General features: G+C 45.5%; 1 protein-coding gene across 8 annotated transcripts in view; it reads left to right on the top strand.

Annotated features, from left to right (window-relative positions):
* nfia (nuclear factor I/A) overlaps nt 1-14,122 on the top strand; it is a 155,922-nt gene that overhangs the window by 91,810 nt on the left and 49,990 nt on the right. The window lies entirely within an intron of this gene.

Raw genomic sequence — 14,122 nt, 5'->3', positions numbered from 1 at the left:
GTGTGTGTCTGTGTGGCTCTGAGTGTTGGTGTGTGTGTTTTGTGATATTTTTTTTTTCTTCCTGGCTCTGGTTCAAACTCCTCGCACAGCTCCCTCATCTGTTTCTACTCAAAGCCTCCTCTGCTGTCCTTATCTCCTTTCCTCCTGTATTATTCCCTCCCTTTTTTCCCTACTCATTTCCTTTCCTTCCTGCTCTTCATTGTCTCCTTGATTTCTTTTTTATACTTTCTTTATTATTTTTTTTACTTTTCCTTCTTTCCACCTTTCTCCTCCTGCTATTTTGTTTTCCTCCTCACCTCCTCTTCATCTCTCTCTCATCCTCATCCTTTGTTTGATTTTGTGACCATTTCTTCTCTCCTTCCCTCATTTCCCTTTACCTCTCCTCTCCTCTCCATTCTTTCATATTTTCCTTCCTTCCTTCCCCCCTCCTCCTTCCCCTCTACATCAGCTACTGCTGCTGATTGGGATTGAAGTGGAGCATTGCATTGTGGGAAGTTGGAGGTGGGGGGTTGTGGTAAACTTTCTCGTTAGCGGGAATAGAAGTAGCCCAGTGCATTGTGGGAAGGAGGCGATGGTATTGCGGGGGGGGGTCGCGTTCAATTTTGTGTTTGCTGCCTCTAATTCCAGCTGAAGGTTCTCCTGCTTCAAAGCCATTACCATTGATTTTCTTTTTCTTCAGCCGCAGCAAAATGGGATTGGAGTCGCACTGTAGGACCTCCGACTCTTCATCCTCCTCTTCTTCATCGGCATCCTCCTCCTCCTGCTCTTTGTCTTCTTTACTTACTGTACTCATTTGCTTTTTCTGCATCTCTATTGAGCTGCGAGCGTCTGCGGGACATTCCGTGAAATTCAAACAGTTTGTTAACCGTGAGTTCAGAACAAGAGCCAATCGACGTCGATTCGACACAAGGCTGTTCGATTTAACAAAACAGGAAATCACAAGCACGTCCAAACATGCACAGCTATTTAAACCAAGGAAATGAAGCAAACCCAACAACTGGTCCCGAAACGACAAACCCGGGCTGAAATTCAACGGTAACCTCGGCATTACCGTTAAATCAGGTACACAGAGCGACAGAGCGTCTTCAAACCTCTCGCAGGTCGAACTCTGTGAAAAGGAACTCAAGCTGGCAGTGTTGTGGATCTGTGGATGTTAGACAGTGTTCGGTGTGGTGGACTGGAATCAGACTGCCAGTGAGACAGAGGTGAAGGTAATGTGAGCCGTTTCATAGTCCAAAAACTGAAATCTAGAAATACATGACACCAGAGACCCTCTACAGAAACAAACTTGGACAGATGCTCAGCAACTATCTTAACACAGAACAGCCATTAGGAGACAGCTGGGAGGATGATACATAGCTGAACTAAATCACAGAAGAGAAGAGGAAGAGAAAGGAAGCAAAACTAAGACCAAAGTACAAGGAACACTGAATATCCAAATAAAACAGAAACTGCAAAAACTAAACATGGAAAACTCAAATGGACTAAATACGAAGACTTGACCCAAGAAGAAGGAATCACAGAGTACCTCTAAAACCACTGAGAACTGGGAACAAGACTAAATACAGTACGAGGAAAAATACATGAAACAATATGAACACAAACCAACAATAACAAAATACTTGAACAATCTAAACTTAAAGTTCACAAAACTCAGAAGCACTGACCCAGGACCATGACACACAGATGAATGTAGCCCAGAGGTGAAGCATATCCACATGTCAGTCAGAGAGGCCATGCTCCTAATAATGTGTACTTTAAATATCAGGCTGTAAATATTGATTTGTGCTGTAAAGGGCCCTGAATCACTGCTGGAGCCCCTGCTGGATGCTAAAGGAACTGCAGCTCAGAGGCTGCTGATTGGTCCATGTATACGCTTTATTGAAATTTGTTTGAAGAGAAAAGTGGACTAGAGTTTCTCTCTCTCTCGCTCGCTCGCTCGCTCTCTCACACAGTAATCTTTATTCCTTATCAAATACTTTCCATTCTGCTCCACCCACCCATGCTGACCTCTGACCTCTCCTCCGTACAGCCCTCTGTGTGTGAGTTTGTATTTCCACAGAAGGCTCTGGAGGCCGGTGAAGACTTCAGGGCATTTTTCATTCTCCTTCTAACCCCTCCCTCCTCTCCTCTTTCTTCTTCTTCTTGTTCACTGCAGCACTGCTGTGCCTTCATTCCCAGCATGCCTCAGTAGTGAGAGCTCTGTGAAGGGCCATTAAGAGCTGAAACTATGCAGCACAGTAAAACAGAAACACATGTGGACTCGGAGCTGGTCAGTGTTTAGATCATCACGGTGACGGAGCTGTAGTCTTTCTGAAGGGTGGGGTTCCGCGATCGATTCAGACTGCAGGGAAACACTCACAGTATCATCCGTCATGTTACCATCCTTCATGGTACCACCTGTCATGTTATCATCTGTCATGTTATCATCCCTCATGTTACCATCTTTCAGGTTATCATCCGTCATGTTGTCATCCGTCATGTTGTCATCCGTCATGTAACAATCCCTCATGTTACCATCTTTCAGGTTATCATCCGTCATGTTGTCATCCGTCATGTAACAATCCCTCATGTTACCATCCGTCATGGTAACATCTGTCATGTTGTCATCCCTCATGTAACCATCTGTCATGTTATCATCTATATTTGATGTGTTCTTCGAGTGTTGGTGCAGAAACGCTCACTGTTCACTTTCAGGACATTCGTTCTGAAACGTTGTGCCGTGGGTGGATGATGTGGGTGGAGTGGGAGTAAGTCCAGACTTTACTGAAGTGAGGCCTCTCTGAAACACCAACATGACAGCTGAGTGGAATTTTTCAGCTGTAAAGCAGCAGGTGATCGGCGATACACAGGTGCTGTGTTACCGTGAGGTCAGTTTTTCTGTATTGATGGAGAAACGTCAGCACGGCGACGTTAGAGGCAGGCGATCCCCGCTGAGCAGCACGTGGAGACAGCGGGGAGGAAGAAACCTCTGGCAGCACCGGGCTCAAGGAAGGGGCAGCCTCGTTAAGACCAGTAAAGTCCAGTAAAGGAACACTTCACATTGTCTTTAGAGCAGCGGTCCCCAACCTTTTTTGCGCCACGGACCGGTTTATGCCCGACAATATTTTCACGGACCGGCCTTTAAGGTGTCGCGGATAAATACAACAAAATAAAACTAGTACTGGTACTGAAAAAAAGAAGATTTATTCATAACACACGTGAAAAGACCCAGGAAAACCGAGTTAACGATGAAAACGATAACAAAATAACGCTAAAAACCTTGAAAACCATACATTTCACACCTGAGCCTCAACTCTCGCGGCGACTCATGGACCGGTACCGGTCCGAGGCCCAGGGGTTGGGGACCGCTGCTTTAGAGCATGTACACATGAAATGGTCCAGTGGAGTTTTCTTGATTAAATTGCTAACTAACATCTGCATGTGCACCAAGATAATATTAAGCTGTTTTCAAAGTAATAGTTCAACCATCTGTAAAACAAAAGTCTGAGGGTGTTTTTAACTCTTTGGAAAGGTCCGCTGAAATGAAAACCGGGCTTTCCCGACTTGTCAATGGATTGTGATCGGAACATTTCTGACATGCTTCACTTTGTGATTAGGAGCAGCGGGCGGGGTAGGTGGGTGAGGTGGGTCTGCAGGGGTGAGGAGGCTTCATAAATAGGTTATCAGTAAAGCGAGCAGGATTTGCTGATTGTTTGTAATTCGACAAGCGGGACCCGGGCGTCAAGGCGTCGTCGTCTTTTAATACGTTGACACAATAAATAAATTAGAGGCGTAATGTTCTTTCCTCCTTCAGCACTATTTATAGTAAAGAGGACGCGCTGCGGATCCAGAAAGGATTAGCATCTGTGTTTGATGTGGTTCCACTGTTCTGCAGCTGAATGCGATTGCTCGTCCTGTTTGTTTGCAGCTGAGGAGGAGGAGGAGGTGGAGGGTGTGTGTTTTTAGACTGTTTCTTGGATTTTTTTTGTCTCCTCGTTGCCTTTCGGGGCGTCGGAGGAACACAATGCCAAGTAAAACCGCAGAGACGCTGCTGCTGTTTCTGCTGCTTTTCTTTCTTTGTGTGGTTTGAGGAAGGCCCGGCCGCCCGAGGCTGCAGACCAGAGAGAGAGAGGAACAGAAAGGCATGATGGGAGGGAGGACAGATTTGTCTTAATTGGAGGTTTTTCTGGTGCATCGGGGAGAGAAAAACTCAGTCAGGTATCAAAAGGGCATTTACAGCCCGCTTCCTGTTTCCAGAGGAAAAAATAAAAGCAGGAAATATATTCGTCAACGATCGGCCTGACCCCTGTCTGCCGCTGCAGCCGAGCATTCTGGGAGTTCTGCCTTTATGACGGCTCCTCTTTGATTTGGCGTGACGAGGCGAACCTTTTATTCTAGGGTTCTAAATCTGTCTCGTGATTAGCGCTCCGGCACTGACAAGCCTCGCAGCTCTACTTCCTCACAAACTGTGAAAACACGTCCTTCATGAAACCACAAACACACACACACACTGCACTTACGGATTCATCCGCCCCTGAAAATAGTTCCAAACAACCCCGTGTTTGTCTCTTTCTAAAAGTGTGTTAGTCTCAGGCCGACTCCACGGGATTTAGGCCCTGATTCCAGCCTGCAGAGGTCACATGATGCAGGCGTGCTCCTGCGGCGCGCTGTGATCCGTCAGGGTGCCGTTTCCCTATGTTTAACGCACCTCAAAGTGTGTGGCAGATTACGATTACAGCAACAGGAAAGCGAACAAGTGTGTCGGACAAAAGCGGACATCGAAACACTGAGACCCAACAGGAGCTTCTATTCAGGCTCTGAAGAGCCGTGGGTCACCTCCTCCACCTCCTCTTAGACAGCTTGACCTCTGACCCTCTCTGTCTGTCTTGGGCCCCTCCTCCTCCTCCTGTGTAGTTTTCTGGAGTGTGCGGCGGTGCTTTGTTGAGATGAAGCGATGGTGGAGCTTAATCTGAGAGTGTAAAATTGGGCTTTGTAATGTTGCCTACAGGTGGGCGGGGCTTCTAAAAGCATCGAAACACACTCTGAATCTGTGTGAGGACAAACTGACGATCCGATTTACAACACGATCATAGGTCACAGGCCACTGTCAGCCAGTGGGATAACTCCTTCCCTCTGGTGGTGTTTACATTTGACTGCAAATCTTAAATCAGTTATTTACGCGCGCACGTGTGTGTGTGTGTGTGTGTGTGTGTGTGTGTGTGTGTGTGTGTGTGTGTGACTTTAAAAGTCCTGATTGAGTGAAATCCGCTGATCTTTGTTGATCTTGGTGGACTTTCTGATGAAAATTAGTGAATATTTCAAAGGGTGGTTCGTCTTCATTCAGCCTGCGGTTTTAGTGGTTTCTGTCAATGGTGCCGTCAAAGCTCAGATCTGGACGGAAACACCAGCAGCACACGGTTTCAGCTTCCTCGTGTTTGTAGTCAGAAATAAGTCTAAATCTGACATCAGATTGGCATCAAACGCTGCAGATGCTGAATGAATTTCGCTGAATGTTTGAGTTGAAAAACTTAAATATGTTGTTCGTTTCATACAATCAAGTGGCAGGTTTTATCTGAGAAACTCACTTTAACATCATTTCCTTATTTCAACCAATCAGCACTGATCTCCAAAGGACCTTTTTATTTAATGCTTGGCAGCACCTGCATTCAGGAAATAAAGGAACTTTCAAAGAAATGATCTGGAGTGTACGGGACCACTAAAAATATACCAGACTACCTAAACTATAAAAGAATAATTGCAGTTTTTTCCTTAAGTGTTTTTTCCTGAACGTTGAATGGTGGCTGACACTGTCGCTGATATTTTAGGGTTAAAGGTCAGCTAAGTGTTTGGAAATTATGAAGATGCTTTACAGGAGATCATCTCTAAAATATCCAGCCTCTGAAAAACATGTTACTAAACTGCAGCACACCTGATGAACAGGTACCTGTGGGGGGGTGGGGCTTCAATTTCAAGGGGTTTAAATGGACTCCTGAATACATCTGGATCATGAGCATGGTCCCTGTAGCACCTGTCTGACGAGACAAGTGACAGTGAAATGGGTTAAATGTAAAATAGCGTGTTTAAAACGGCCTTTGTGGGTTTTGGGGGTGTTTTTCAGCTTTTTTACTCAACCTTGCTCCAGGTGATGTTACCCTTTAATATCAGCTGATTATAAAATCAGTGAAAAGCTTCTTTTTGTTTTCTTCACTCATGTTGTCGGATCTTTCAGGTGCCGAGATCCCCTAGCCTCCACCCCTCTGACACCACAGCAAACCCGCCATCCCCTATAGGGCCCCCACTGTCACCGTGGTAACCCTGAAAGTGGTATCAGGCTGTCCTGAAGCCCCGCCCAGCCTGAAATAAATAGTTCCTCTATACTTTCCTGCTCCTTTCTGCTGCAGTGTGTGTAATCCATACAGCTGACGGATAGACGGACTGTACACACACAGACACACACACACACACACACGGATACACTCACCGTGATTAATGGCAGCAGACTCTATAGCAGATTATGGTGAAATCACTACAGATAAAGCACTGCAGTGTGTTTCTCTGTGTGTGTGTGTGTGTGTGTGTGTGTGTGTGTGTGTGTGTGTGTGTGTATTATCAGAGCCAGACATCCGTTCTCGCTCACCCAGAGAGGGAAAAGTGGTGGAGAATAAAAAAAAAACGATTGAAAATGTTGATAAAGTTTCCAAAACACAGAAAGTAGCCAATCAGAGAGAGAGTTACTCCTCCATTCCTTCATCTCTCCAGCTTCTTCTCCTCCTCCTCCTCCTCTCCGAACGGAAACCAGCAGTAAAACGCTGTTTATTCAGGGGTGAAATTTGATTGGACGATGGTTCTCAGAACTAGGCTGTGATTGGATGGATTCTCTAAAAGTGTTTAATTTTCTCTCAGAGTGATCAATAATTGATCATTATTGATCAGCTTGCAGAATGAGAATGCAAGGAGGGATGGGTGTAGTAAAGAAGGAAGGAGAAACAAGAGTTATGGTGACAAAAAAATGTTTCTTCAGATTGTGATATTGACTCTGTGTCTGTTAGTGTGTGTGTGTGTGTGTGCGCGCACGTGTGTGTATATCATCCATTAGAGAGCTATAATTATGGTAAGTGAGGCAGCACTGCGATCAATACAGCAATTCATCAATCTGACCCCGCCCACTGGAAAACACACACTATTTCATTTTGACCAGCTGTAACCACTGACCACACACACGTTCAGCTCTGGTCTGGATTAAAATATCTAAAATATCTTTAATGAGTCTCAGTAACCACAGATTTGCAGATCGATCAGTGATGGGCTCATCAATACACATATTAACCCAGCTAATGTTGCAGTGCATTATGGGTGTGTGCCAGAGCTCAGAAGGTATATGTTTGTTTGATTTATTTATTAATTTGTTTATGCAGTTTGAAGTTTGAAGACTACAACACTTCCTGTTAGTCCCGCTGCACAGGAAGTGGCAGGTGAGTGGAGGCGCTCTGATCTGGTCCTCAGTGACTCAGAGAGGATGCAGCTAAATACCTCCACCAGAGGTTAGAAGACCACCAGGAACTGCACGTGTGCAGAAGCAGCTGCAGGTTGTGGTGGTCAAAGGTGATGCTGTCTGGAGGTTGCTGCTTGCTTCATCCCCCAAATAGAAATGTACAATGCAAAAAAAGCGCTCCTGGTCCTGTGATGTCCCTAATAATAATAATAATAATAATAATAATGGATTGGATTTATATAGCACTTTTCAAGGCACCCAAAGCGCTTTACAATGCCACTATTCATTCACTCTCGCATTCACACACTGGTGGAGGCAAGCTACGGTTGTAGCCACAGCTGCCCTGGGGCAGACTGACAGAAGCAAGGCTGCCATATCGCACCATCGGCCCCTCGGGCCAACACCAGTAGGCGGTAGGGTAAAGTGTCTTGCCCAAGGACACAACGACCAGGACAGAGAGCCCGGGGATGGAACCGGCGACCTTCCGGTTACAGATACACTTCCCAACCCCCTGAGCCACGGTTGCCCCACTATAATATAATACACACCAAAATTCATTTTAATGAAAACCAGTAAAAAATGTACACATGGATCTGGGCTCGGAGATTCCGGATCAGCTCGACGGCACCCCCTCTAGGACAGGAAGTGTGCGCATAGAGAGTTCTCGAGCTTCAGGTCACATGACTTTAAAACCTCAGAGAACCCTTGTATAACAGCTGAATTGTGTCCTGATTGGCTGAAGGCCTCGCATGATGTGGCCTCGCACTTTTATCTTCCGAGGTTTTCTCTCCCAGACGGGATTCATTTTATTTCATCTCATTCCTCTGGCTCATTTTTTAAACTGTGCTTTTATTTTCCAGCAGTATCCAAAGAAAAATTACCTCAAAAACTTACAAACAGATATGAGGACTAAGAAAGAAAGTCATTCTTCTGCTTTTATCTCACTGCTGAAGTAATAAACCACACGCCTCATTTTATTCTAATATTCATTTTAATCCCGATGAGGTAATGTCATCGAATACGCTCCAAAGACAAAATAAATCCAACAAAACCTCAAACAAGTACACAGAAACTCAGAGAGAGCTTGAAGATGCATTTTATCTATAATCTCTGCAGTTTGTCAGTGATCTTTGCAGTTTTTCTATAATCTGCAGTTTGTCTATAATCTCTGCAGATTGTTGATGATCTCTGCAGTTTGTCAATGATATCTGCATCTTGTCTATAATCTCTGCAGATTGTTGATGATCTCTGCAGTTTGTCAGTGACCTCTGCAGTTTTTCTATAATCTGCATCTTGTCTATAATCTCTGCATCTTGTCTATAATCTCTGCATCTTGTCTATAATCTCTGCATCTTGTCTATAATCTCTGCAGTTTGTCAATGATCTCTGCATCTTGTCTATAATCTCTGCAGATTGTTGATGATCTCTGCAGTTTGTCAGTGATCTCTGCAGTTTTTCTATAATCTGCAGATTGTTTATAATCTGCATCTTGTCTATAATCTCTGCAGTTTGTCTGTAATCTCTGCAGTTTGTCTATAATCTCTGCAGCTGGTAAGTGATCTCTGCAGTTTTTCTATAATCTGCAGATTGTTTATAATCTCTGCATCTTGTCTATAATCTCTGCAGTTTGTCAGTGATCTCTGCAGTTTTTCTATAATCTGCAGATTGTTTATAATCTGCATCTTGTCTATAATCTCTGCAGTTTGTCTGTAATCTCTGCAGTTTGTCTATAATCTCTGCAGCTGGTAAGTGATCTCTGCAGTTTTTCTATAATCTGCAGATTGTTTATAATCTGCATCTTGTCTATAATCTCTGCAGATTGTTGATGATCTCTGCAGTTTGTCAGTGATCTCTGCAGTTTTTCTATAATCTGCAGATTGTTTATAATCTCTGCATCTTGTCTATAATCTCTGCAGTTTGTCAATGATCTCTGCAGTTTGTCAATGATCTCTGCAGTTTTTCTATAATCTGTAGATTGTCTATCATCTCTGCAGTTTTTTAGTAATCTCTGCAGATTGTCAATGATCTCTGCAGATTGTCGACACTCGGCTCTCCTGGAGCAGATTGGGGTGGAGCTCTGTAGTTGGATCAGAGCATAGTGAAGCAGCTTCAGCACATTTGGGATATTTGAAGAGAGGAACAGAAGCGAGTTAACGCCTTCTTTCAAAACGTATGCTCCTGCATCTCGGCCTCAGCCGCTCTTCCCGATGCTAATCACCAGCCTGAGGTCGAAGGTCAAACACATTTATATTTGCTGCCCAATTTACTGGCTGCTTTCCAGTTTGGATCAGTGCACAGTTTACAGACATTTCAGCGAGTTGGAAGGTTCCTGGACGGTTTGTGGAGGGCTCATTTTGCATGTGTGTTTGTGTGTGTGCACGTGTGTGTGTGTGGATGGCTGGTAATGGCTGCGGCCCTCTTTTGTTCTGGCAGAAGGTGGCGAATGGCAGCGGCTCAAAGAAAACAGACAGAAGCTTCAAAATGGTTGCCAACGCTTTAAGATGGCTGCCAGGCTGAGAGAGAGGGCAACCACACACACACACACACACACATATGCACGCGCACACACACAGACAGGCTGTGTGGCAAATGTTAGCGTGTGACAGAAAATATTAAAATGTTTGTGATTGAAAATTTGAAGAAATGTGTGTGCGAGTGGGGTTTTTGTGTGTGTGCGTTTTGCAGTTGGCAGCGCCTCCTTGGCAGCGGCGGCTGGCTGGGCGTCCAACAATGGAGATGGCTAAGGGGATTCTCTCTCTCTTTAATTTTTTCTTTTTTGAACACCATCCGAGGGGCGAGAGACATCAACCACAAACAGAGAGAGAGAGCTTGGCTGTCTTTCTAAAATGGCGGCGTGTTGGCAGCGGCGTCTTGCCGACACAAAGCCTTGTCTGCCTCGTGTGTTTGTGCAGTTTTCTTTCATAATTAACCGAAAAACAAAAGACAGAAGAAAACAAATTGACTGTTTTCTCTTTCAGCCTCAGTGCGAGTCTTTGTGTGTGTGTGTGTGTGTGTGTGTGTGTGTGTATTAAGGATTTTTGGGTGTGATGTGCCGAATGTGAGGGGGCTGCCACAAAATGGCGGCTGGTGGACGGCGTCAAATTGCAGACGGGCGTTGTTGAGTCCAAAAGTAGAACCTAAAAATTTGTGTGTGTGTGTGTCGACTGGCAGAGCGTGCGGTGCAGGCGTGCCATGGTTCACATGCCAGGTCGGGGTCCTGCTCCTGCAGCGCTGCCTGGAAACACAAAACAAACGCACCCGCCTCCTGCTCAGAGAAACATCATCAGATTCATTTTTTATACTTCAGTTTTATTTTCTGATGTTGTGTGTGTGTGTGTGTGTGTGTGTGTGTGTGTGAGAGAGAGAGTGTGTGTGTGTGTGAGAGAGAGAGTGTGTGTGACAAAATATTTAAAGTTCATGCAATAAAATGATTTTAGTTTAATTCCAGATGAAATGAGACGTTTATTTGATCTGATGCTTTGTTCTGTGTTTACTCACATAATCGAGAATGAAAGAAAACAATACCTTTAATGATGGACCTTAAATAAAGGTGCCGATTTATTTTTAACAAATCCATATTTAAGTGTTTTTCGAATGCTGCTGACCATCTGAGTCACCTAACTCACACAGGGACCTACAGCCTACGGTTGCTACAGCTCTCTTTGTAGAGTCGTACAATATAAAACACCCCGAGGCGGCTGTTGTTGTGATTTCTGAATAAAACTGGATCGAATTAATCAGGCGTTTGTTCTGTTAGCTGCAGGAAGAGCTTAGAATCTAAAAGAGGAAAATTACAATTTCCTGTCTTTTCCTGGTAACGCTTGTTATAATCCAGAGGAAATGCTGTTTGGAGCATGCGTGGAGCTGTTGGGCCCTCGCAGAGCTTCACACGGCTGCCTGCAGGTCAGATAATTAGCCCCCAGGGTGCACAGGTGTAGGTGTCACCTGCAGGAACAGAGAAGCTTTCATTCCTTTCAGCTTCAGTCACAGTGCCTCATCGCTGCAGTCCAGCCGGACTTCAGGTCCGTGAACGTGTGTGTGAGAGTGTGTGTGTGTGTGTGTGTGTGTGAAGGTAATTTATCCTGCGTGGCAGTCTCAGCTGATTTGTGGCCTTTAAAAAAATGAATTCAAACGTCTCTTCATTTCATTAAAAGCTAAATCAGAGTGCGCTCAGATCGATGCCGAGCGGTTTGTTTATTTATTTATTTTGTACCCACTCAGAGCCCGTCCGTCTACGTCTTCGTTTTCGTATCCTTCCGGTAAAGATCCTCCAACTGTCGTCCTCGGGCTGAACATTGGAGGTGTGCGGCGTTCTGCTCTCCCCTCTCTCTCTCTCTCTCTCTCTCTCTCTGTAGTGTCGGCATGTCTCTCGCCCACGTCACTGAGCAGCCAAACACGGAGAGAAACAGATTTTGGCAGCAGAGCACTTCGCTGTTTCTGTTTGTGTTGCCTCCTGTCGCTCTGCCAGGAGACGACAGCGCGATCCCAGCGTGGCTCGGTCATGGGGGGGCGGAGTCTGTGTGCATTAAAAACAAACCCGGAGGAAGTGTGACCTCTTTAAACACGAGCTTTCTTGTGTCCTAACCGGTGTGACAGAACTTCACACCAGTGAGAAACGGCGTCTGTGTCAGCTGACAGCACCTCTGAACTGACGTTTCATTTTTATTTTGCTCTGCAGTAAAACTGGTGATGATGTCATTATCATTAGATTTACAACAGATTTACCGCGTCACACTGAGATCAGCGACGCACACGAGAAAGGCTTTGCTTAAATTGCCCATCATCCTCTCTGCCGTGAGAGACGCCATCCAGCTGCGCGTTCCTCTCTCACACAGGATGTTCTCGTCCAGGGCCTTCGACGTGTCACACTGTAATAATTCCCCCATCCTGTAGTTGCAGACAGACCTGGTTCCTTTTGACAGAAGCTTTTGCGTTTTTGGAAATAATCTCCGGAAATTTTAAACTGATTTATTTGGCACTTGTATAAAACTGCCATAACGTATGATTGCTCTAAATGAGCACGTCTTTTCTCATGAGGTAAGTCATCCACTCCCATCACAGGAAGCAAAACCCGTTCTGTGGAAACCAGTGGAGCTCTACTGGAGGTGGACTGGTTGGACTGGTGCTCTGCTGGTTCTTGGGTTTAATCAATAACCTTGCAGCAGAGTCCTGAATGAGCTGCTGGGAAAGGGGAACGTGGGGGTGAGGCTGAGCAGGTGGGGTGCAGGTGGGGTGCAGGTGGTGACGGTGCACTGTGTTCTTGGCAGTGATGATATCTGGTCGGCACCATTAATGTGAATCCCGGGAACGTTACCTGTTGACCTTTATTCCCGGGAGTTAGCAAGACGACTTCAGAAGTTTTTTTCAGAAAAATTCAGAGGTAACCCCCCCACCCCCAACGCCAACCCGTCCCCCACCGCCTCTGACTCTCTGCTGCCTTTCTGGAAAGCATCCAGTAGCCCCCCTCCCTTGTTCCTAGAAAAGCACCAGTTCATGTCAGAGAGAGAGAGCAGGGCGAGCGAGAGGGAGCGACCTCTGGGGCGATCAAGTTTGACTTTCCCACAGAGAGAGCTAGAAAGTCTGGTCCCATTGTTTCCTTTATGTCCCAGTGCTCTGTGTGTGTGTGTGTGTGTGTGTGCGCGTGTGAGTGTGAGTGTGTGTGAGGGTCACGTGATCTGCCGGCATCTTTCCATGGTGGTCAGGTGTCCGAGGCTCCACTAGCGTTCAAGTGGGTCTCCTAACCCAGGATACGTGTTACTTGAGAAGCTTTTCAGAGTAAAAGCATAGGTATTTTCCTATTCTTCTGATTTCATTTGATTTAATATTTAAAGTCTTTGATGGTGACAGATGGAAAAAAGTTTTCAGAGGTGAGTGTGTTTCAGGATTTTTTTTCTAAAGAAACAAAAAGGACTGTAAACAGGAAAATAAGAAGGATCAGGAAGTTCATTAAACTTCCTGATCCTTCTTTATTTAAGGAAAAAGCTTTTTAAATTCAAAGTATAGATGGAAACATTTTTTCTTTTATAATATATGACTTAATTACAAGTCTGTGATGATGGGGGGTTTGAGTTAGATGATCCACGCCCCTCAGTGGGGGGGTGGATGCAGACAGTCCGGTCTGCTCCCACGCCTCATTAGCATATTTAATTAACCTGCTGACGGCTGAATGAGGGGAGCGGGGGACGATGGGGTAGGGGGGCAGTGTGTGAAAGTGCCCTCCAACACACACCCATCAGCAGCACCCCTAACCCCCCACCCCATAGTTGCCGTGGTTTCCGCCTGATGCTCTTTGTCTTAAGCTGCTGAAGCAAACAGACGCGGTGAACAGCATGCAAAACAAGCCTGATAAATGCTGCCCTGTGTGTGTGTGTGTGTGTGTGTGTGTGTGTGTGTGTGTGTGACAGAGGATGGGGCCGGGGGGGGGGGTCCTCTCAATGCAAAAAGTTCATGTCTCTTAAATGTAACTGAACTGCACAACCTCGCGGCGAAAATGTGCAGGCGCAGCGTCCATAACGTGTGGTCTGCAATAAGAACTCCACAGAAAGAACTCCACAGAAGGATTCAAACCTGGACCAAAGTGATTTACACTAACGAGAAGCCCTTTAATCCACGCAGGACGACCCGACACACTCAGCGAACCATCACTCC

The sequence above is a fragment of the Mchenga conophoros genome, linkage group LG23 (assembly GCF_057382185.1).
Source record: "Mchenga conophoros isolate Kocher_MC1m ecotype Shallow Benthic linkage group LG23, M_conophoros_male_GT1.1, whole genome shotgun sequence".
In the NCBI taxonomy this organism is placed as follows: Eukaryota; Metazoa; Chordata; class Actinopteri; order Cichliformes; family Cichlidae; genus Mchenga; species Mchenga conophoros.
This window is presented reverse-complemented; position numbering and strand designations above follow the sequence as displayed.